This window comes from Erpetoichthys calabaricus, chromosome 6, assembly GCF_900747795.2.
Source record: "Erpetoichthys calabaricus chromosome 6, fErpCal1.3, whole genome shotgun sequence".
NCBI classification, from domain to species: Eukaryota; Metazoa; Chordata; class Cladistia; order Polypteriformes; family Polypteridae; genus Erpetoichthys; species Erpetoichthys calabaricus.
Window position 1 is genome coordinate 160,792,077 of NC_041399.2, and position 22,296 is coordinate 160,814,372.

General features: G+C 39.4%; 1 protein-coding gene and 1 long non-coding RNA gene across 3 annotated transcripts in view; one reads left to right on the forward strand and one right to left on the reverse strand.

Annotated features, from left to right (window-relative positions):
• Positions 1-3,421: 3,421 nt before the first annotated feature.
• Positions 3,422-8,203, reverse strand: LOC114653637 (uncharacterized). The gene is made up of 4 exons (XR_007935305.1): positions 7,820-8,203; positions 5,688-5,836; positions 4,797-4,964; positions 3,422-4,351 (listed from the first exon to the last, which is right to left on the reverse strand). It is a non-coding gene; the product is annotated as an uncharacterized LOC114653637 (long non-coding RNA).
• Positions 8,204-16,507: 8,304 nt separating this feature from the next.
• Positions 16,508-22,296, forward strand: part of blvra (biliverdin reductase A) — a 46,319-nt gene continuing 40,530 nt past the window's right edge. The window contains exon 1 of one of the 2 annotated variants that reach the window (XM_028804058.2): positions 16,508-16,594. The gene's annotated coding sequence lies outside the window, so the exon portion shown is untranslated. The remainder of the gene's footprint in view (positions 16,595-22,296) is intronic. The other variant, XM_028804057.2, reaches the window with a different exon arrangement.

Consider the following 22,296-nt stretch of genomic DNA (forward strand, 5'->3'; position numbering starts at 1 on the left):
TAAGGGGAGCTGCAACTAGTTTGAGTTTAAGTAAAGGTCAATTTTAGAGAGGGCTGACTGAATTCCTAACCAGAGACGGAGGTATCACATTAACTTCCCTTTGAAGTATTCAGCAGTGGACAGGGTTGATCAAGGGCACCTGGGCAGAATAGCATGCTGTTATAACCATATCTTAAACTTGTCTGGCAGCCCAGACTTGTCTATTGTTTTTGGTCCTGTCTTAGCCTGGAACTTGATACCCTTAACATTATGTCAGGAATGCATCAAACTGTCTCTCAAGATATGTTATTGGCTCATCAGTTATCGAAGGATTTGCCTCTCCCTGAAAACCCTTAATCTTAATTTTGGTTAATTTGGCCCTTCCTGATTATCAGGCTACTCAACTATCTGGGCTTAAACTGTATATAAGCTGTTGAGTTTTCTAAAGGTAACAACACCCACACGAGTCTCTGTTATCAACTGTAAATCTTCAAGATATTATCTTTGTGCTTGTACACTTATTTCTAAAGCCATTAAGGGACCTTTAGTTTCCCCTGCGGTACGTTTAAAGGAGATACTCAAACTAAAACAGGAACAGCATCACTAATATGGTGCAGCATGTGACTATCTCTTTCTCCAAAGGTTTCATGTATGACACCTTGCGTAAAATTCACACTAAAACATGGTGGACGGACTAAACTAGACATGTGCATAAGCACAAAAAAATTCACATTCATAAAACTGTGAGTAAATCAAGTTCTATGCACTGTGATGAAATAAGTCACCAAACAAATCTTCAAGAGTTGGGGAATTTCCCCATATATTGCTGGGATGCAATATAATTAATTGGTCAAGATGATAAGAAATATATCAGACATTCGACAAAATGGTAGTTGTGGCGCTGGCTTTTATAAAGAGAAACAAAATGGCTACAGGAAATGATTTAAACAGGAAATGAAATCATATGGGAAGTGATGTCATCAGTGGGATGACCGGAAGTGACATCATCATCGGAAGCCAGAAGTGTCATCATCAGTGGAGGACCGGAAGTGAGGTCATGGATGAGGATCCATTTCTGAATTATGGATTGTTGAAGGTATTGTCATTACCTGATCTGCGTGCCTGCCCGATTTGTGCGCGCAGGCGTATTGAAAGCCTAACATGCCGTAAAGTGTTCACACATGCATTAAACAGATTGGGCAGCACCGTAAAGTGTGCGATGACGTAGCCTTTCAATACGCATGCGGATCAGGCCAGCAAGGGGGACCAGGTAGTGGCACACACTGCATCGCTTAATGAAAAAAACATTAAAAACAAAAAAATCCACTTTACAGCATGGCCCGATCAGAGCTGTGCATGCAGTACAACTTCACATTACGGTTTATTCATTTTAGTTCCACATTAATTGACCATAATGAAAATATTCATCCTGTAAAATAAACGAAGCAGCCTTTGTGGTGTAACGTTGATGTCCAAGGTTCCATCGCCATAAAAGGAAACTTAGGTGTGCACACCTGATGAGCCCCAATTAGGGTGAAACACATGCTGTGTACTCTTTGTATTATTTGGCAGGTACTATATATATCCATCCATCCATTTTCCAACCCGCTGAATCCGAACACAGGGTCACGGGGGTCCGCTGGAGCCAATCCCAGCCAACACAGGGCACAAGGCAGGAAACAATCCTGGGCAGTACTATATATATATGTTATATAAAGTATGTAGTGTTTTTTTGATCTATTGTTGCAATTTCCCTCTTATGAACAAATTGTGTTTGTTTAAAAATATCTTTAGACATAAATTATTATTAAAAAAATTGCCATTTGTCTTAAGGCATCAGGTTTACAAAACCTAATGTATCCAACCAGTTTTATAGAAATATATGGTCCTTTTTCAAAAAAAGAAAAGAATTAACACTGTGTTGCATGGCATTGTGCTGACTGTTCCTGTCTTTAGTGCTGCTTAGTGCTTAGTGCAAATTGGGACTAAAATGCAACTTAATAAAATGAGCTCCTTCCCAGTCTATCTTGGTGGTGATCTTATCAGACCTGCCTGTACTGTGAAAAATCTTGGTGTCATTTTTGATTCCTCCCTCTCTTATTCCGCCCACATAAACCATGTTAAGAAACTTTCTTACTTTCACCTCCGTAACATATCCTGTGCTCGCTCCTTCCTCTCCTTCTCTAATGCTAAGAAACTTGTCCATGCTTTTATCACATCCCGCATCGATTATTGTAATTCCCTACTGGCAGGTGCCCCTTCTAATCTTCTATCACAGCTCCAGCTTATTCAAAGCTCAGCTGCAAGAGTCCTTACTCGAACCAGCAGCAGCGAGCACATCACACCAATCCTGCTCCGTCTTCACTGGCTCCCTGTGTCTTACAGAATCGAATATAAAATCCTACTAATAACCTATAAAGCCTTAAATGACCTTGCACCAAACTACATCAGTGACCTTCTCCATCACTATGTGCCTGCCCGCCCACTAAGGTCCTCTGATTCTGGTAATCTTTTGTGCCCCACACTAATCTACACTCCATGGGTGACAGGGCCTTCAGCTGTATAGCGCCCAGACTCTGGAATGACCTACCGAAATTAATCAGGTCAGCTGACTCCATGAATTCTTTTAAAAAACAACTCAAAACTCATCTGTTCAGGAAGGCTTTTAGCTCTGCTTGACTTTATTACCCTTCTCTCAGTTTACTTCTCTGTCAAGATGCTCATGTAACCTGTGTGTGTGTGCTAGACCATCAATTATGTTGTCTGTTTTTTTTTTTTCTCTGAATTCACTGTCGTAATCTTCTATATTTATTTATCTGGTTTGTACAATGCTATATACTGTATACCCTGCTGTTCTTTCTTATATTCTGTAAGTGCCTTGAGCATGGGAAAGGCGCTATATAAATAAAATGTATTATTTTTATTATTATTATGCTACTGTCAACTTGTTAAAATTCTTTAATTAGTTCTCAGTTGTGCAATCAGGTCAGAAATGAAGAGCATAAAGCCATTGGTTCAAATCCTTATTTATTCCAATGGCTATTAATCTTACAAAGATGTTTAACTTTATATCCACAGACTTAAATTAAGGAAGTGAGCTGTTATCACTTGAATCAATCTATTTGATCAATTTTTTTTACAGCTGCTATAGTTCATATTTGTAATATGTTTGTTCTTAGTGTTTTTAATGTTATTTCAAGGCATCTCTGTAAAACTCACTGAGAAGCCAACTTACCTATTAATATAATAAAACTAAACTGAATTTAACAGCTGTAAAATAAAATATTCTCCACTAACTGAGCAGAATTTAAACAGCATGAAATAGTTCAGTTTATGATGAACACCATGTGGACAGAGGGCAGTGATATTCTTTCTTACAAGTTTAATCAACATTACACACCGCTGTTTGTGTGCAGACTCGTCTCATGGTTTTATTCACCCATATTAATACAGAGCCAGTTCATTTTTATAACTTTAAAAAAAGGAAATGCAATATACTTTTTCATACATTTTTTATTGAAGAAATAAATGGTATGTTTAAAAATAAAAGTGAAAGATCTGTGAACAATGTTTCTAAAAAAAAAATTATACACACACCGATATTTATATGTATATATACTGTATAAATATTATGAGTAGAAAATTCAGTAATCATAAAGATGTATAAATGGTAAATGCATTTAACTAGAACACAATTACAATGAAAATGGCCGACAAGGGGAGGTGTTAAAAATTATTAGGGAAGGAGAACACAAAGATATTTACAGATTTTTACCTTAGTATTTAAAAATAATGTTAGCTAAGGTTTTGAACGAAGTAAAAGTGAATCATTAAATTTATCAAAAAAGGAAAAATGCAATTTTAGCTTTATGAACAAGATGCTACTCAGAGTCAAAGAGTTGTTATCCAGCAATATTCCATAAAAATGTGTTCTATTTAAACTGATATTTTTCCTGATCTGTCCCTTAACATTTGTTCACTAATAATATTTCTATATCACCTTTGCTTACAAGTATAGCTCAAATTGATCTACAAAAATATACAGTTACAAAGAAAATTGAAGGCATTATAAAAGTAAATAAGAAGCAAATGGAGGGGTCCTTGTCCTTTGTAATAAATACACTGCCTGGTCAAATGGCCGCGGACAAAGACAAACTTGCAGCCTTCAAGGATACTGGAGATAATAAACCTCTGGGGGTCCCAAGCCAAAGCCTACACAGCCTCCTCTGCACATCCCAGAATACATAATTGTGGCCGTCTCACTCCAATCACAATTCCATTTGAGGACGTCTTGTGAACTTTTCTTCTATCACAGGCAGTTGGAGTTGATGTAACAGACGGTGGAGATGCTGGGGGGCACCATTGCAATAAACTGGAAAAAAACAACAGAGAAAAACAGCAGACATTAGTGCCCAGTGCAGAGCTTACAAAGTGTACACAATAACATTTCTAATCTATTACAACCAATGCAAGTAATTATGAAAAAGCCAAATTAGAAAAGTGGGCTTGTTGAAGTTTTTTGAAATGCTTAACATTTGTAGCCTGGCAGTCCTCTATTGGCAAAGCATTCCAGATTTTGTTACATGAGTACAGAAAGCTGCCAGTTTTTATGGTTGATCTTGGAATAAAAAGCAAAGCAACGTTTCAGAAAAGAAATGTTGGGAGCAGACACTCCAAGATACAGGCAGGGTCTAAAATACTCAAAGCCTTCTATATATTTAATAGAACCTTGAAATCAATTCTATGTGAGACAGGCAGCCAGTGTAATGAGACCGAGACAGTTTTCAGAAGAAAAAAAAAACCAAAAAGGCCAATACCTTGTGATCACTTGGCAAAGGCACAACAGATCAGACCAGAGATTGAGATGGAGGATTCTAGAAGTGCGGGGCAGGAGGGGCAGCCGCTACTTCAACATGGCACACATCTGTCTGTCCTTCTTTAACTGCTGCCACATAACACAATCAGACTGTTCTACTTCACTGTAACTGTTAAAACATAAACACAGTAGGTACACGATGTTCACTCACGGAGTTCAAACATTAATAAAGTGTACTCTTAATTCTTGTTCTGCCTCCTTTCTTGGTTCACCTGTAGATCAATTATTACCAAAGTAAACCATCACAATAGATAAAGTTCTGCTTAGAGTAAAGTCTGACTAATAATATTTTTTTCAATTACTGTGGCTTTTTGTTGGATGTTGAAAGAACCCCAACTTAACTGTCATTATATGTAGCATCATTTTTTTCCTTTTACATTACGCATACAGTAGACATTGTGTTACAATCTCTATATATCTGAACTGCTAATGTGATGTGCTCAGGTGTCAGTACTTACATGAAAACATCTTCGTTTTTCTCTCCTGCCTTAGTTTTGTTTTAAGTTAAAATAAAGTCTCAGCTCTTTCAAAATTCAACAACAAAAGCACAGTAACTTAAGAAAATAAATGTTATTTTGCAAAACAGAACAATATCCCTGTTTAGTGACTGCTGGGACTGATGCTCCTCAGTCTCTGTGTTTGTGAGGATTCACACTCTGAGGCTTTCCTGTCTAAAATTAAAAAGCCAGTGTTAGTTACTGGACAGAGTGAGCAGACATACAGTACAGTATTCAAGGCACCAAAATATTACAGATCAAGTAATAAATATGAGGAGGCTATGCAGAAAATGTGCACAAATTACTTCTGAAACTGAAAGCCTCAGTAGTCTTACCTGTAGAAATAGCAAATCTAACATGAACTGCACATCATCTCAAATTGGAAATCTTAAAATCAGAAGAAAAGGACATCCAGTTGTGTCTCAGAATTTGGGTACACTGGCATCTGTTCAGCCACTTGGAAGGCTGGTTACCACCAGGCATCCTGCAGGGTCAAGAAAAAAAATACAATGAAGGGGCATTGCATTTCTAACTGCAGCAATAAGAAAGAAGTTATTTCTAAGGAGCAAGCCTTCTCCATTATATTCAGTTAAATGTGCGTGTACTCCTCCTAAACCAACAGCTTAAATGATAAGCTAATGACAAATAACAACAGTAGGTGCCCAGCCTGTCACTGTGCCACATCAGACGCACACCACACTTCTCTGATGGCTTTGGATATAAATTTTAAATTTGCCTGTTTTCTGCCATAGACTTTTTTCTACCAAACAAGGTTAAAGAAATCCATTTCAAAATTATGAATAAATAGTATCCAACTAACAAATTAATTCATAAGTATGACATTAATATATCACCAGAATGTAGTTTATGTACAAATGAAGACAAATCCCCTCTCACATCTATATATATAATTCACTAAGTCCATGGCAAGCAAGTGGTAGTGCTGCTGCTTTGCAGTAAGGAGACTGTGGAAGATTGTGGGTTTGCTTCCCAGTTCCTCCCTGTGTGGATAGCGCTTTGAGTACTGAGAAAAGTGCTATATAAATGTAATGAATTATTATTATTATTATTAAGACAGAGCCACGCCTGCCAACTCACAGAGCCCCGTCCACCAACAATTCACTAAGCAGTTGACCATGGCACACAAGACAGAGACCATGTGCCCGCCCCCTACTCCTCACCTGAGTCGCTTTCGTCTGTACTGGAGTGTAAAACTATCATAGCTGCTACCTCACAAACTGTCCTTATTCCTCGGATTTCCCTGTATAATTCACTAAGCAGCCAACCATGGCAGCAAGACAGAGACCATGGGATATGCTAAAAGCAGCCGGAACCAAAAAGAACAATGAAAAGTCAATGTGGCTCAGAGGTGCATGTGGACTGTAGCAGATAAGAACAATGAAAAGCCAACGTGGCTCAGAGGTGCATGTGGACTGTAGCAGAGACGAAAGCGACTAAGATGGTGTTTGGTGAGGTGTTGAGTGCGGGCACATGAGCATGACGCAGGAGGAGGGTTAGAGTTGGCGGGCGGGGCTCTGTCGTGCATATCCCGTTTTCAGTCACAGACAATTGTATGTTGCTCTCTCCAGAGTTCCATCTTTTCATTCACCCACCCCATTTGGACAACTGTGACTTTCAGGAAGTGTTCACCCATCAATAAATAATTATGCGACGTATGCTACGCCGCAGGTTGGCTAGTTTCTTTTACTTCTGCTCCTATTCCAAAATGTTTATAAAGATTCACTTCTGTTACTGTCTTGAATGACAAACCAATATCACACTGTTTAAGTATTGTTCTTCTTCTGTATACAATTTTGAAGACTAAATGTTAGAAAATGGAGTAACTGTGGTTTCCTTGCTTCATAAGTGCAAAGTTCAGAACGTTAGACCCTCTGTTACATCTCTCTGTATGGACATTAATATGCTAGAAATAGCTTTTAAAAATGGAAAACACACTAAAATAATTAAAACGTGTAAGATTCTGATCTGCTTCATTAACAATTTGTAACGCTATTATCTGCATCTCGCTTTCTTGTAATAACTTAGCTGTTGCTACTCTTGGCTCTTGTATGTACAGTAATTTAGCCTTCATCATTATATATTTGTTAACTTTATTATGGAAAAACTATTGTAATGATGTAATCTGATATCAACATAATAAAAAATACCGATGGCTTTGGAGGGCACACTTTACACCAACTGAGTGTCAGACGTGCTCTCCTAATTCTATTCCTAATTCGACACCTCAATTACATTGTTTTGCTTAATTATTAGCATGCCATTCACTCTTTAAAAGAAACACACCACCAAATGCTAATAGGGTGTTACAAAATAAATGAAATGCATCCATTAACCCAAATACCGAAAATGCTGTGACTTTCACATTTAAACCACGAGATTATGAATGTCATATAGCAACTAAAAAGGAAAATCCTTATTGCCTTTTTCATCAATACGATGTACTTACAAAAAGCTATATGTATCCATTATAAAGTTCACAGACATACGTCGCATTTCATTTCGCTCCCTCTTCATTCGAATGGAGTTAAAATTTTCAGGCGACAAATATTCTTCCAGGACATTATAAAATTCAAAAGTTGTCATTTTTTCCAGTAAGAAGTCCACTTACAGACAGAGATAAACGTCAACACAAAAATGACTCGCAAGTACAATTCAAACCTGACGAGTGACGTGTGTCGTAAAACATTAGACATGCGCAGAACAAATCGGGCAGCGTCGTGAAATGAATTTTAATTAAGCAGAGAGCGCGTGCGTGAGACAAATCGGATGGGGACTCGTGTCGCGAAGTAGAAAAATGCAGATCGGGCAGGGTCGTAATAGTAATGTTCTGCGCATGTGTGTGCATGCGCACGCGGCTCTGGTTGTCTTTGTGCGCATGCACGCGCAGATTGGGTAGCGACAGGTATGTTTGTATTATTTATCTTCTTTGGTTCTAAAGTGTCAGAAAGAGAGGCATCATTACCACAATACAACCCCCCGTCTGTTAACCATTCTCTCACCTGTGGGCTTGTTGACTGCCTCCGGAGCACACGTGTGCGACAGCACTTTCCATTTATAAGGCCCAATCAAAATGAATTTTAACACACATACATGCGCCTACAGCCCCACCCCGACTCCTCCCAGAATATTGCCTATTTGAATATGCAAATCAACATAAAATAGCCCATTCCATTCAGTGTTTTGTTAAAAGGCAATGGCAAAAGCATGTGTAAAAAAAGAATTTTCAGTGAAAGGAAAAACGTACTATTTGTTGGGTTAAGCAGTGGTATAAGCTACAAAAGGAAATTGATGGAGTGGCACAGCGTGGTGGAGGCACTCAAAAGTTCAAGTTCAAAAAGTTGCACAATGCCCAAGATAAAAAAAGTGTAAATCAAGTGTAAATTATTTTCATGGTTAATAAGACAAACAAGCAGGCAGCAGATGTGGTATTACTGTTTATTCTGTTTCAGACAAAATTACAAAAGGTGACCCTTGTGATGGGAACCTGAATCCATGCGGTGATGGTGCTGCTGTAGTGAACACATGTTCAGACGCTGACTGCACATACACCTCTCCCTCGGAAATCACCAGTTGACCATCTGGGTATGTGCTGACGAACGATAGTCTGGAGTCATGGATGCTGTAAGAGATGTGGAGAAAGGAACTAAGAAATATAAATGCTGTATTATGTGATATGGGCCGCAAATTAAATGAATGGCTTAAAAATAAATCCTGCATCTGATTACCTGTTTTTACATTCTGCTAAGTACATCCAAACAATGTTGTAACGCTGTCTGATCTGGCTGATCATTTAGTAGGTCTGGGTTAGGTTCATCATACAGTATCTCTTCAGGTACAGGCAAGCCAAGGTTGTGTGCCACATTATACAGCATACTATATGCTTGCACAATGCAGCACACTTTCTGTGCAATACAGAGCAGCACATTAATAGAGTGGAAATGCTTTCTATTTACATAAGCAAATTCATTCTCTGAAGGCACCGTTATAGCAATGTGCATGCAGTCAACCACTCCGATTACATTGGAAAAACCAGACATTTCTGCGAGTTGCACCTGTTCAACCACAGCGTAAGGAAATCTTGTATATATGGATGACAAGCAGGTACTACCATCCCATACAGCTGTCATGGCGTGACTCAGTGATGACTGAGAAATACCCAATCGGGCAGCCAGGTCATGTTGAAAACTCCTGTGGCCAAAACCAGAGGGCGGACAGAACTTGCAAAATAACAGGCAGAGTATAATTCCTCAAGTCTGCCTTTGTAACGCTGGCCACAGTTCAGCATACAACTCCAGGAGGATAGCTCTTGGAAACCTAAATCAATTTAGAAGCCAATCATTGTCATGTGACAAGAAATCAGTATGATCTCTAAATAAGCATTCTCTTCTAATTCTTCCATTTGTGGTGTGTTCTAACAACAACAGCCACAGTAGTTGTAATAGTTTGGACATTCTGTGCACCATTATATGGTTACATAATAATTACAATCAAGTGCCTTAAATTTGTAAATAATATGCAATCAATTTCGATGTATGTGATAAAACCTTTGTCATGGATATAAATCTAAAAAAAAAACACACGGAAACGGTAGTCTGCTTTGATGCTGAGGGCCGCCTGTTTACAAAACTGAACTGAAACATGCGTACACATGGTGTGAGGCCGCTGTGAACGTGGAAATGGGTGTACACAACATATTTGTGCATATGCTCTGTTTATACGTGAGGCCCCTGGGGCGGAGCTGAATTTTGCTTATGCTATGACTTCTGCAAATTATTAGGGTTTGTCTACATTGAGGGCTGTAGCACATAAACTAACACAGGCACTCTTTCAAGTCCATATCCGTAGTGAAGTTAGACTGGGCTTCCCTTAGTTACTCTAAAAATCAGCCCCAATTAATTTCTTCTCCTAATTGGACTCTTGCATCAATAAAGCCAACTGATATTTCCCAGTTTCTATGTTTTTTACAACCATCCAGAAATTGCAAACTGGTTATGGTATATTTTTATTGAATGAAGCAAGAGTTTACATGTGTTAGATGGGCAAGAATTTGTTATTTTTCCCTTTAAATATTTTTTACTTTTTAATGTTCTGTTCATTTAGACCAGGGGTAGGCAACGTCGGTCCTGGTGAGCCGCAGTGGCTACAGGTTTTCATTCCAACCCAATTGCTTAATTAGAAACCAATCATTGCCAATCTCAGACCTTATTTAATTTTATGGCTTGTTAGTCTGTGCAATGTAAGGCTCTTATATCGTAGATTTTTTTCCTTTCCAAGGATATCATCCAAATGATATGAAGCCTAAAACAGATCATTTTCAGTCTGTCACATTTTTCTATTAAGTGTTTTATTAAATCAAACAGTGCATGATGAACACACACAGATGTAATTGGAAAAAAGCTAGCTGGAGAACTGCTGGCTGCTTTGTCTTTTACATCTTATTGCTAATAAGGAGCAATTAAAACACTGAATGCAGCAGTTTAAGATTGAAATAAGCAATTAAGGTTGGAGAACCTTAACAAGCGAGACCACTAAAATGAAGCATCAAAATGTCACTTATGCAATATGTGCTTCATCAGCAGTAATTGAGTTCTCGTTAAGGAACTGGGTTGGAACAAAAACCTGCACATACTGCGGCTCACCAGGACCGACGTTGCCTACCCCTGATTTAGACCATTAATTACTAATATGCACAAAAGTGGATAACACTGAAGTAGCTCCTTTTTCAGAGTCCGGTGCACTAGTATCTCCTCTGCTTATCATTAATTGTCTGCATTCAGGTTTCAATTAAGAAACAAACTCCACAGTAAAAGTGAATTAAAAAAGCAAAGTAAACATTTGTAAATCTGACACTACCACTCTTTTCTAAATGCAGAATAAAAGGAAGAAACGAGTTACGTAATTAAATAATGAGATCGATTAAAGTTACTGCAACAATGACTGACTGGTTGAAAATCTGGTTGGAACAAAACCTGCAGCCATGGGGGGCTCTGAAGACTGAACTGAACTGCTATACAACCTCAGATAAATCTGTCTTTTTTAAGCCCAATCTCTTTTCACCTAGTAAGGCTCAGACAAACTTGAAAGTATTTGCAGCAAATGCTACAGTTGTTTTCTTCAACAGTCTTTTTCTCCTTTTCCCACTGGTCTGTTGTCTGCTTCCTTAATATGTTGTTGCTTTCTGAGATTTTGAAGTTTCCCTCTGATTTTCTTTATTCTCTTCATTCTACAATTAGAAGTTATAATGAAATTCTCTATCCAGTTGTTTGCATTCTTGTTTCTTATTACTTGGCAGCCGCTCAATTCTCACATTTGCCCCCAGGGGTTGGTTTATTAAGCTCATACCTACCATTGGTCACCAAGCTACTTTGTAGAATAAATTCTGACCTGGTGACTGCAGTAATGTTGAGGTCCCTAACACTCTGGTTGGACTCAGGGTCTGAGTTCTTCTGTGACTCACCAATCACTGGTGCTGCGTACTGTTACTGCGGTCCCTGTCAAAAAATCTGTACCTTTTGTCCATGACTGTTTAAAAATATTTAACATGACCTTCAGAGCTGTAGTAGCTCACACTGCTTATTGTTGTTTTTCTTTGTTGTTTACAGCAAACAGGGGGTGGTCACTTGGAATCGCTCCGAAGATATCAGTTAGGTCCTAATGGGAGATCCATACTATATACTGAAGCAAAAACATCAAGTGGAAGAATATTAAATTGTTTGTTGTACTTTTTCCTACAAGCAAGAAGTGGCACGTGGGCTAGTAAAAGCAAATGGGTCAGGGGGCCGAACTACTGTAGACACTGTGCTTTCTACGTTCCTGTTTTATATCCATCCATCCATTATCCCACCCTCTATATAACTACAGGGTCACGGGGGTCTGCTGGAGCCAATCCCAGCCAACACAGGGCGCAAGGCAGGAAACCAACCCTGGGCAGGGCACACACACACACCCTCACACCAAGCACACACTAGGGACATTTTTGAATCACCAATGCACCTAATCTGCTTATCTTTGGACTGTGGGAGGAAACCAGAGTACCCGGATGAAACCCACACAGACACAGGGAGAACATGCAAACTCCATGCAGGGAGGACCCGGGGAGTGAACCCGAGTCTCCTAACTGCGAGGCAGCAGCACTACCCACTGCGCCACCATGCTGCCCCTGTTTTATATTGTTACATAATATTCTCAGACCCTCTTACTCCAGTTCTGGTCACAGAAGCCTTCAAGACAAGAACCAAACATAGACAGAGGTGTGCCAGTCCATTATAAGGCAGACTCACGTACACGCACATACTCCCACACAAGACCAATTTAAAATGACTGACAGGAAACACTCAACTGTAGGGATATATGTGGTGAACTGGAGTATTAAAATGAAAACACACTCCATAAGTTCCACACAGGTTTCAATAACTCAGTGTGGGATTCAACCCCAAGATGATGGATCCGTGAAGCAACTGTACCAGACACTTTTTATCTTACCAACCACTCCTCCATCTTCTGAACCTGTTAAATCCAATTTTTGGGTCACAGGGATCCATAGTGTATTCTGGAAGCCTAAAGCTCAAGATATAAAATAACCTTTGGCAGCATGCAAATCCACTGCAGGTCATGGTTACGCACAAATCCTCATTCAATAACGGCATGAAATTTAGTATTTATATAATATCTAGTTTTTCATCAAGTTTCTTAACCTGATTATCCAGGGAAGGGTGGTTGGAAAGCCAGAGCCAGAGCATATTCCAACAAGCATTGGGCACAAGGCAGGAACCATTCCTGGACAGGACCCCAGTTTTTTGTTTCAGTTCTCCACAGGTATTCTTGCTTCACATGTTTAACTGGTTTGCTGGGTTTTCAGGGCTATCCAGATTAAGGATTTAACAAAAATATATATAGGAGGAACAGGTTCCTCAGCAGGTCATTCTGTAGCTTGTAATTGTGTATTCAAAACAATGCCTGATAAAGTTATGAAAGCCCCCAAGGTGACAAACCCACATGACTGCTTACTGGTTTTTCAAACAAAAAGGAAAACAACAGAAAACATATAATTTACTGGAAATGCATTACAGAATGACAAAACACCTAAACACTAAATCTGTCAAAACAGCCTGTTTTATTCACATTATAACCTTCAAGAGTAAGTAGAATCAGAAAGCACTAACAGATCTTTTGAAAATGGTATGCGATTAATGTAACAGTGCATTTAATATGTATTTTAAAGCAAGGGGCTGACAGGGACAAGAAAAACCACCAAGGTGGCACAAGATATCCAGGGGAAAACCACCACAGGACAGAGTACCACACTGGCATCGAGTGAACACCTCGGCACTGAGGAATCGCTCAGGGTCCTTCACCCTCTGTTTCTCTTCCTCACACAGAGATGCTGCTGCAAACCCAATTCAATAAGCCAAAGTTGAGCAACTCAAGAACACCGCTGGCCCAATGGGTAATCACATTTCTAACTGCAAAGGGTCTGTTACATAGCGGCAGGCGCCCTCTTTCTTTCACCCTCCAAGAAGCTTCTCTCTCTCATTTTATTTTGAGATTTAGGCTGGGGAGGGCCAGAAGAACGTAAAAAAATAACTTTTTTAAAGTTGCAATATTATCTATTTACACAAGTCCAATGTCATAAATTATTCATTATATAAATTTACAATAAAACCTAAATCTCACATCTTGTACATTAACACATTTAAAGCTTTGAAATTACAAAAAAAGTACACAAGTACAATTAATTGACATTTAAATTATGGAAAATGTTTTTTTTAGTTTATTTGTCTACCTATTTTTTAAACAAGTTGGGAAACGTATGCATGATGTAACATTTGAGTGCGTGATAGGATTGGATCAACTGTTTTGGAAGTTTAAGCATTTTTATTTTTTATTAAGTATTTTATCACATTGATGTGTGTGAAGGGTGATAGAAGTTTGCTCAGGCTGTTTGTACGGGAAGCTGATTCAGGCTTAAGTCTTGGGAACACAGATCTTGGCTGCCGTAGCCATTTCAGCAGCCCAGACTGACTACTAGGGATCTGTTTGCTGACAGGTCCTCTGACATTTTAAAGAAGAAAATACTATATATAAAATATACAAGTCGAATTGGCCTGTCTCATGCTAAATTTGAAACAGTGAACTAATCTGTAACTAAGGTTGGCCAGAATGTTTCTCTGTCTTAAGGAAAGGATAGGCAGCATACAAGAGAGAGTTGATTAGGGTAGAATAGATTTAATTATCATATTCATTGATTATTAACATATTTATATTAGCTGTCAGGATGGGGGGCATGTGCTGGTACAGTGCAATGCCCCACCCACCACACAATGAAACAGCTTGGGATCCCGGTTTATAACCCCCCCAGGGCAAACACCCGGTCCAGTCCCACCCTCCAGAAATGACCAGGTGTTATATGGGCATCCTCTTGGCTTGGTTCAGCCGCTCAGGTCCTCAACAATAAGGATCCTGTGAGACTCTGGGAACTGTGCCACATGGCCGTAGAGCCGTAACTGACGTTCCCTCACAGTGTAAGTAATGTGCTTCATTTGGGTCTCCATTAGCAGCCGCACATTCGACACAAAGTCAAACCACTGGTACCCAAGGATTCTCCAAAACAGACACAGTACCGAAGGAGTCCAGTCTTCATCTCAGTTCACAGGACAACCATATAGCAAGACAGGAAGCACCAGAATTGGACCTTCATCCTTTTGTAGAGATATCGAGAGCGCAGAGCTAAAATAAATTTTTTGAGTAAGAAAACACCCTTTATTGCAGATTTATTCCATTGCCATAGTGCATTCATTTTGGGGGGCAGGCCCCTCAGCCGCCACTTAAACTTTGTTCTTGGGTAAAGAAGGTCACTGTGTAATCCAAAGGCTCTATGTCTGCACTGGGCTACTGATACAGGATCAGCAAGGTCAAACGGCTGCAAGGAAATTTTCACTTTGGGTACATTCCTGAACAGAGACACACCTCTAGATGCCAGAGTGACCCTTCACAAAACATTTGGATAAACAAGATTGCCATACAACCAATATGTTCCTGTTCACTCTACTAGGTGCTATGCACAGACTTTAGCTGACAGGTGTGAGTCAGTTTTGTACTTCTCAGTTGTTCAGATTTGTGTCTACACTCCAGACTCCATATTTGCAGAGCTACAATTGCTCAGGGGTGCAGAAACACAATGGGTTGCTACAGGGAATACTACCCTGATGTCCCTGTAGCTGGGGAAAACATCTGGGGTTCAGCTTTGAATGAGAAGTTTTAAACTAGACACTTGCAAACTAAACTTGGCTTGAAGTCTTGCAGCCAAAGAAAAGTGTATGTGTTGGGTACAGAACGAAAAAGAAAGAGGTGGATACAAAAGGGGCAGTTGTAAGAATGAGAAATTAAGGGGCACCCCCCGGAGTGACAAGAATTTCCCATATGTACAAGAAGGCAATGGGTGAATGCAGATTTCTCATCTGGAGATGTCTTTTGTTATTCTGAACGTTTTTAGTATTTATCTTTTCCTTTTATATCCTTTGTTGTTAAGAATAAAAGAACACCTTACAATTGGTCTATGTCCTTGCTGTTATTCTGGGTATAGCGCGATGCCAGGAGGACACTCTCCCCTTTATATTATACAAACTGGCTTTCGTTTTATCTGTCAATTATCTGAACACTGTTTTTGCATTTCAGCTTACAAGCAGACTAGACAGGACAAATGTCTGTTGCAGGATACACAATTGTTGTAGGTAACCACAATCACGCATACTGAATCAGCTTTCAGTCTCTAAGTAAGATAAAGTAGTTTTCATAGACTAATAAAAACTTACACGTGCATGGCATGTAGGAGATGTAGGAGAAGAAGGAATCAGTGGTTCAGGTCCCAAGAATCCAGTCATGAACACACAATATACTGGGAATTCTTCTGCGAATGGTAAAGCCAGGAAAATTATTTCGAACTTCCTTTTTGATTTGGAAGTTCACTTTTCACGGTTATGTTTACTTTTTCTATATTTTTAGTAGTTCTCTTACGCTGTTCTGATTAAGTTCTGTCTCCTCTGCCAGCCTCTCCTTGACAGGCTGCACTGGTTGCGCAGAGCGTCACGTGACACGCGCAGTCTCATGGTTACGTCATGCCTGTGTCGCCTTGCACTTGTAACAGTTCGGTAACACTTTATTTGCGATACACGCATCATCTCGGAGGGAAGCAGCCGTGCTGTTTGCTCAAAGGTGAGGGCAGGTCTGAGGATAAAGTATTATATGTGCGCACGTCGATTAGATTAATTGTTTAACAATGCAAATCTCTTATAACGAAATATTTGTAAAGAATTTTAATTATATAAGCTGCAGCAGTGTTGCAGATATCATAAATCCAAAGTGACTTAGGTGTAGCTTAAACAGTGACTTTTTGTCCGCTCAGCAGCTGAAGCTAGAACGTCAGAGCGAGTTTTAATTTTGACATGTTTCACCCTCCCAGTGACAGGTAAGTGACAAACCAAGACAGGTTTATATGCATCGTTTTTGTGCTCCTCTTTACAATTCACAAACACCATTAACGACAGTCACAGAACTATAATAATCGCGATCTCGCTTAAAATATACACACTTAATCTGTTCGTTATTTAGTTTTCGTTTTATTATTTAAATGTAAGTTTCCCAGTAATTCCGCGATTTTTTACTGGTAAGGAACTTTGTTTTAAACAGTACGGAGCGTGCCATATATAAATATATCATCTCTTCTCCACGACAGTATCTTTTTAAATTTAGTGCAAATCAGTAACTCGTATAACAAGGTCAAAATAAACTGGAGATGTCCGTAGTGTGCACCTGCTGGGTTGTGTTCAGCGCCTGTACACCCTACTTGAACTGGGCAGCCGTACGGTCAGAAGGGGCTGATGGATGAAGACGTCGGTCGATTCATTTTTGAGTTCTGATCTTCTCGGATATTTACATGGGTGCGATTCCTAAACATAATTGACAACACGGCGATAATTTGAACGCAACGTTCAGTGGGGATGCTGTCATTATATAACCTTATCTATCGTACTGATTATATCTGTCTTAGGAATTTGCCTGTTTTGTAATCGTGCGCTGTTTCAGTGAAGTGCCTTGCTAGTCTTGTTGATGTTGGTATATTAAGTGACTGTCAAATGTTCCGCAGTTTTTGCATGGATTAGAAGCTTCGTTGTTTTATTAAGGTAAACAGACAAGTGAAGGACAATACTGGGTTAACAACAACAACAAATTATTTTTGTATAGCCCAAAATAATACAAGGAGTGCCGCAATGGGCTTTATAACAGGCCCCGTGTTTTAACAGCTCGCCAGCCATGAGTCCCTAAGAAGACAAGAACAAACTCCCAAAAAATACCCTTGGAGGAAAACAAAATGGAAGAAATTTTGGGAAAAGCAATTCCGAGAGAGACCCCTTCCAGGTAGGTAGGTAGGGCTTGCAATGAGTGTTGAAAAAATGGGGTAAATACAATACACAAAACAGAACGCAAATAAGATCTAGATGGCTAATCAATCATTGCCACCTCGGAAACACAATACCACAGTGCAATAGTAATTGTACAAACTGCAAAGCAAACTGCAAGAATGGATAATGTGGAAAAATTACACCGAGGAAGACAGGAGCTCTGTGGTGGGTTGGCACCCTGCCCAGGATTGGTTCCTGCCTTCTGCCCTGTGTTGGCTGGGATTGGCTCCAGTAGACCCCCGTGACCCTGTGTTCGGATTCAGCGGGTTGGAAAATGGATGGATGGAAGACAGGAGCTTCATCAATCAATCAATAATTTTTATTATCAACAGATGAGTAGTTGTGAGTTCTCCGCTTTCAAGTCAGAGAGAAGCCCCCTTTTACAATCCCCAAACAGCTCCTTATATTGTGAGCTTATTTACTTATTAAGGAATAGTTCCGGGCGGCACGGTGGCGCAGTGGGTAGCGCTGCTGCCTCGCAGTTGGGAGATCTGGGGACCTGGGTTCGATTCCTGGGTCCTCCCTGTGTGGAGTTTGCATGTTCTCCCTGTGTCTGCGTGGGTTTCCTCCGGTTTCCTCCCACATTCCAAAGACATGCAGGTTAGGTGGATTGGCGATTCTAAATTAGCCCTAGTGTGTGCTTGGTGTGTTTGTGTGTGTCCTGTGGTGGGTTGGCACCCTGCCCGGGATTGGTCCCTGCCTTGTGCCCTGTGTTGGCTGGGATTGGCTCCAGCAGACCCCCGTGACCCTGTGTTCGGATTCAGCGGGTTGGAAAATGGATGGATGGATGGATGAAATAGTTCCTCTTTCTAGCATAAGTCATACGTCATCTTATGGCTAATAAGTCATACAGCAATTTTAACACAAAAACAGATGTTCTTATAAAAGCAGTTTGCACTTTAAGCACAGAGTACATTCTTGCTCAACAGTCCAGCATATGACAGGCCATATATTAACCCTTAGGGCAGGGGTGTGCAAAGTCATTCCTGGAGGGCCGCAGTGGCCGCGGGTTTTTGTTCCAACCCAGTTGTTTAATTAGAAAACAATCCTTGCCAATAATTACATTTCATGGCTTGTTAGTGCTTTAACTCTGCTATGTTAAGTCATTCTCAAATCCTAGATTTTTTTTTCCATTCTAAAGATATCATCCAAATATTTTGAAGTGTAAAACGGAGGGGTAATTCTCAATCCTTCACTTTTTTCTCTTCTCTTTCCTTCCAAGTATTTAATTAAACCAAATAGTGCCTGATAAATACACACAGGCGTAAAGGGTAACAAGCAAAATGGATAACTGCTGGTTTCTTTTGTCATTTGCATCTTATTGCTAATAAGGAGCAATTAAAAACCAAGAATGCAGCTGTTTAAGACTTAAATAAGCAATAAGGGTTCAAAATCTTAACGAGGGAGATAACTAAAATGAAGCAGAAGTGTTTCTAGAGCAATTAGTGCTTCTTATTAAGCAATTGGGTTGGAACAAAAACCTGCAGCCACTGCGGCCCTCCAGGAATGACTTTGCACACCCCTGCCTTAGGGGAACTGGGGGATATTTTAATTTTTATTCCACATTTATATTACATATGGAAATTCAGATTGTCCTGGAGACGTCAGCCAACAAGCTGCCACCACTCCACTACTGAGTCAGTGGTGGGTCACCCAGTCTGATGAAAAGACCCTTCTACCCAATGATTCCAGTGCTCCTGTACCAGAGATGACTTTTCCATAGGCAGGCAAACGGCGTGGCAGTAGAGCAGTGGCTAATAATTGACAAGATCTGTCCTACATTTAATACACTCTTTTGAAATGAGAATGCTGGCTGTATTTGTCTTGTTACATAAGTATAATGGAGTATAAGGGCATTATGGTGCCAGGGGCACACATTTCAAATTTAATTATACCTGTTTGTGCTGATTATTTAAATTTTTAACTTGTATGATAACAATAGCCAAATAAGAAGGGAGTAGCCCTGCCTGTTTGTTACTTTGACTTTAGATGTTAGACTTGCGCCTCATTGTAACCCATTTATTTTACTTTTTTTGTTTTCTGTTTCTTATATGGAGGAGGTATGTTTTCTGTGAAAACAATCGACTTCAGTTTTTCAACTGCAGCATACTATGGCAGTTCTTGTGGGGCAGTTGCTCCTGTGCAGGTTATTATATTGTTCTTGTTTTGAAAAGATTTATTATTAAAATGTTTGCCAGCCTGACATTACAATGAAAAGTCAATTTCACATAAGAAAGGGCCTCTAGTTGGTGGTAATACAGCATGTTCTGAGAACATATGGAACAATTCCAATGAATTTTTTTTTGACAGCTTGCATTTTTTAGTATTTAGATACAGTAGGATAATGTTTAGAATGAATTGCAACTATTCAGGTATGAACTTTTAAAGCTGAAATTTTTTAAAGCTGATGGAAATAATAGGCAAACACAGCTTCGAAGTTCACAAAATTTGGCGTTCATATTCTTGCCTTTGAAAGAAAGGCTTTAGTGAATCTTGAGTTCAATCCAAGGCTTGAGCTCTAAGCTTTTAAAGATGAAACATGTCAGAGAGGTATTGATGTTACTTAAAGTCACACTGTATACTGTACTTGTGTTCCAAATATAGAGAAAGTCGCATGCAGAATATACAAATGTGTGCTGATCCGTTAGCTAGGTTTAGATGCTAGGGATATACTCATTTATTTGGTTTTTACCCGTCCTGCAACACATAAACATTGAGCATTACATTGATGATCTAATACAATTAAACACATTTCTAAATAAATTCATGTTTATTTGATCAAATCCAGTAAACAGCACTGATGTGGATTGGCCTTCTGAGAAGAATTAGATTTGGACTGGCATGCAGTGCTTTTTTGGCAGAGCTTCTGTTTTCCTTTTCAATAATTAGAGATGGGCGAATGTTCATTAACATTATCTGATCATTTCTTTTTGGTTTTGGTACACTGTGTTCATCCCCGAGGGGAAATTGTTTTTTCATGTGCTCTTTGTACCAAGAATCCTGCAGAATTAATGGGACTACATTGCAGGTGCAAACAAGGACATGAGTAGAATTAAAAATAAAAGCAAAAGTACATTTGAATGCAATAATCTACTATAGCGTAAGCTTCTGCTACACAAGCGTCATACTTTCTGGTAGAAAAGAGCCTTTTATACTCTCTAGGGTCTGGCAGCAGCATTCATTTGAGTGATGATGAAATCACTTACGAGTGGCACTGTGGCACAGTTGTAGTGCTGCTGCCTTGCAGTTAGGAGACCTGGGTTCGCTTCCTTGGTCCTCCCTGCATGGAGTTTGCATGTCCTACGCGTGTCTGCGTGGGTTTCCTCCCACAGTCCAAAGACATGCAGGTTAGGTGCATTGGTGATCCTAAATTGTCCCTAGTGTGTGCTTGTTGTGTGTGTGTGTGCCTTGCAGTGGGCTGGCGCCCTGCCCGGGACTTGTTCCTGCCTTGCGCCCTGTGCTGGCTGGGATTGGCTCCAGAAGACCCATGTGACCCTGTGTTAGGATATAGCAGGCTGAACACTAACTGACTGAAATCACTTAAGTGATATTTTTGCTAGATATCTGCGTTGTTTTAGGGTTCCCCTTTAAAATCTTTCAATATGTGAAAATCATGTTTTTATTTAACAAGGAGTATCTGTGAATTAACATTATTTTGCCACTTAATGATGCAATAGAAATTACTATAATGTTTGTGCTATTGTATGTTTGTTTAAATACAACAAAATATTGTTATTTTCAGGTTTTTGGTTGGTACCCATTGCTGTTGTACTTCATAGCATTACTTTTACCATTTTTGTGCAGTGTATAATTTTTGTGTTTATTTTTTTCCTGTAATTCTACTTCAATGTCAAAATAAAACTAAATTTACAGATGTAACATTAATATGACTTCTTTTTAAAAGGGGGAATCTTTGTAGTTTATTGTGATGGACAAAATCTTTTAAAAATAAAGAAATTGCAGTTCAGTACTGTGTTAGTAGAAGAAGATATCGGTTATTTGGAACAACACTGTAAATTGCTACTATGTCTTTTCTGTAACAATACATTCTTTTAGTGCTTAGTTTTTTTTAGTTATTGTACAGTAATTCAAAATATTTGGGGAAAAAATGTAAACACAAAGCATAGGTTAGAAGCAAAAGCAGAGATAGTTTTAGGTTGCATTTTCAATTGTCCCTGGTCAAAACTTATTATTCTATATTTATAAAAATAGAGTTGGTCCATCTGATGTGATCAGCTCAATGACTCCACAGATGCTTGTCTCATCCAGGACTGGTTCTTACATTGCACCTTTTGCTGCCATTACAGGCAGTTCTATATAAACTAGCTGTGCTAACCATCTAAGCTGGGTTGAAACTAAAGTAAGCGGCATAGACTAACGTTTGCAGTGCACCATATATTGCAAAGTATGCATTACTACAAAGTTTGTGATGCTCCACCATCTATTAAAATGACAAATGCAATGC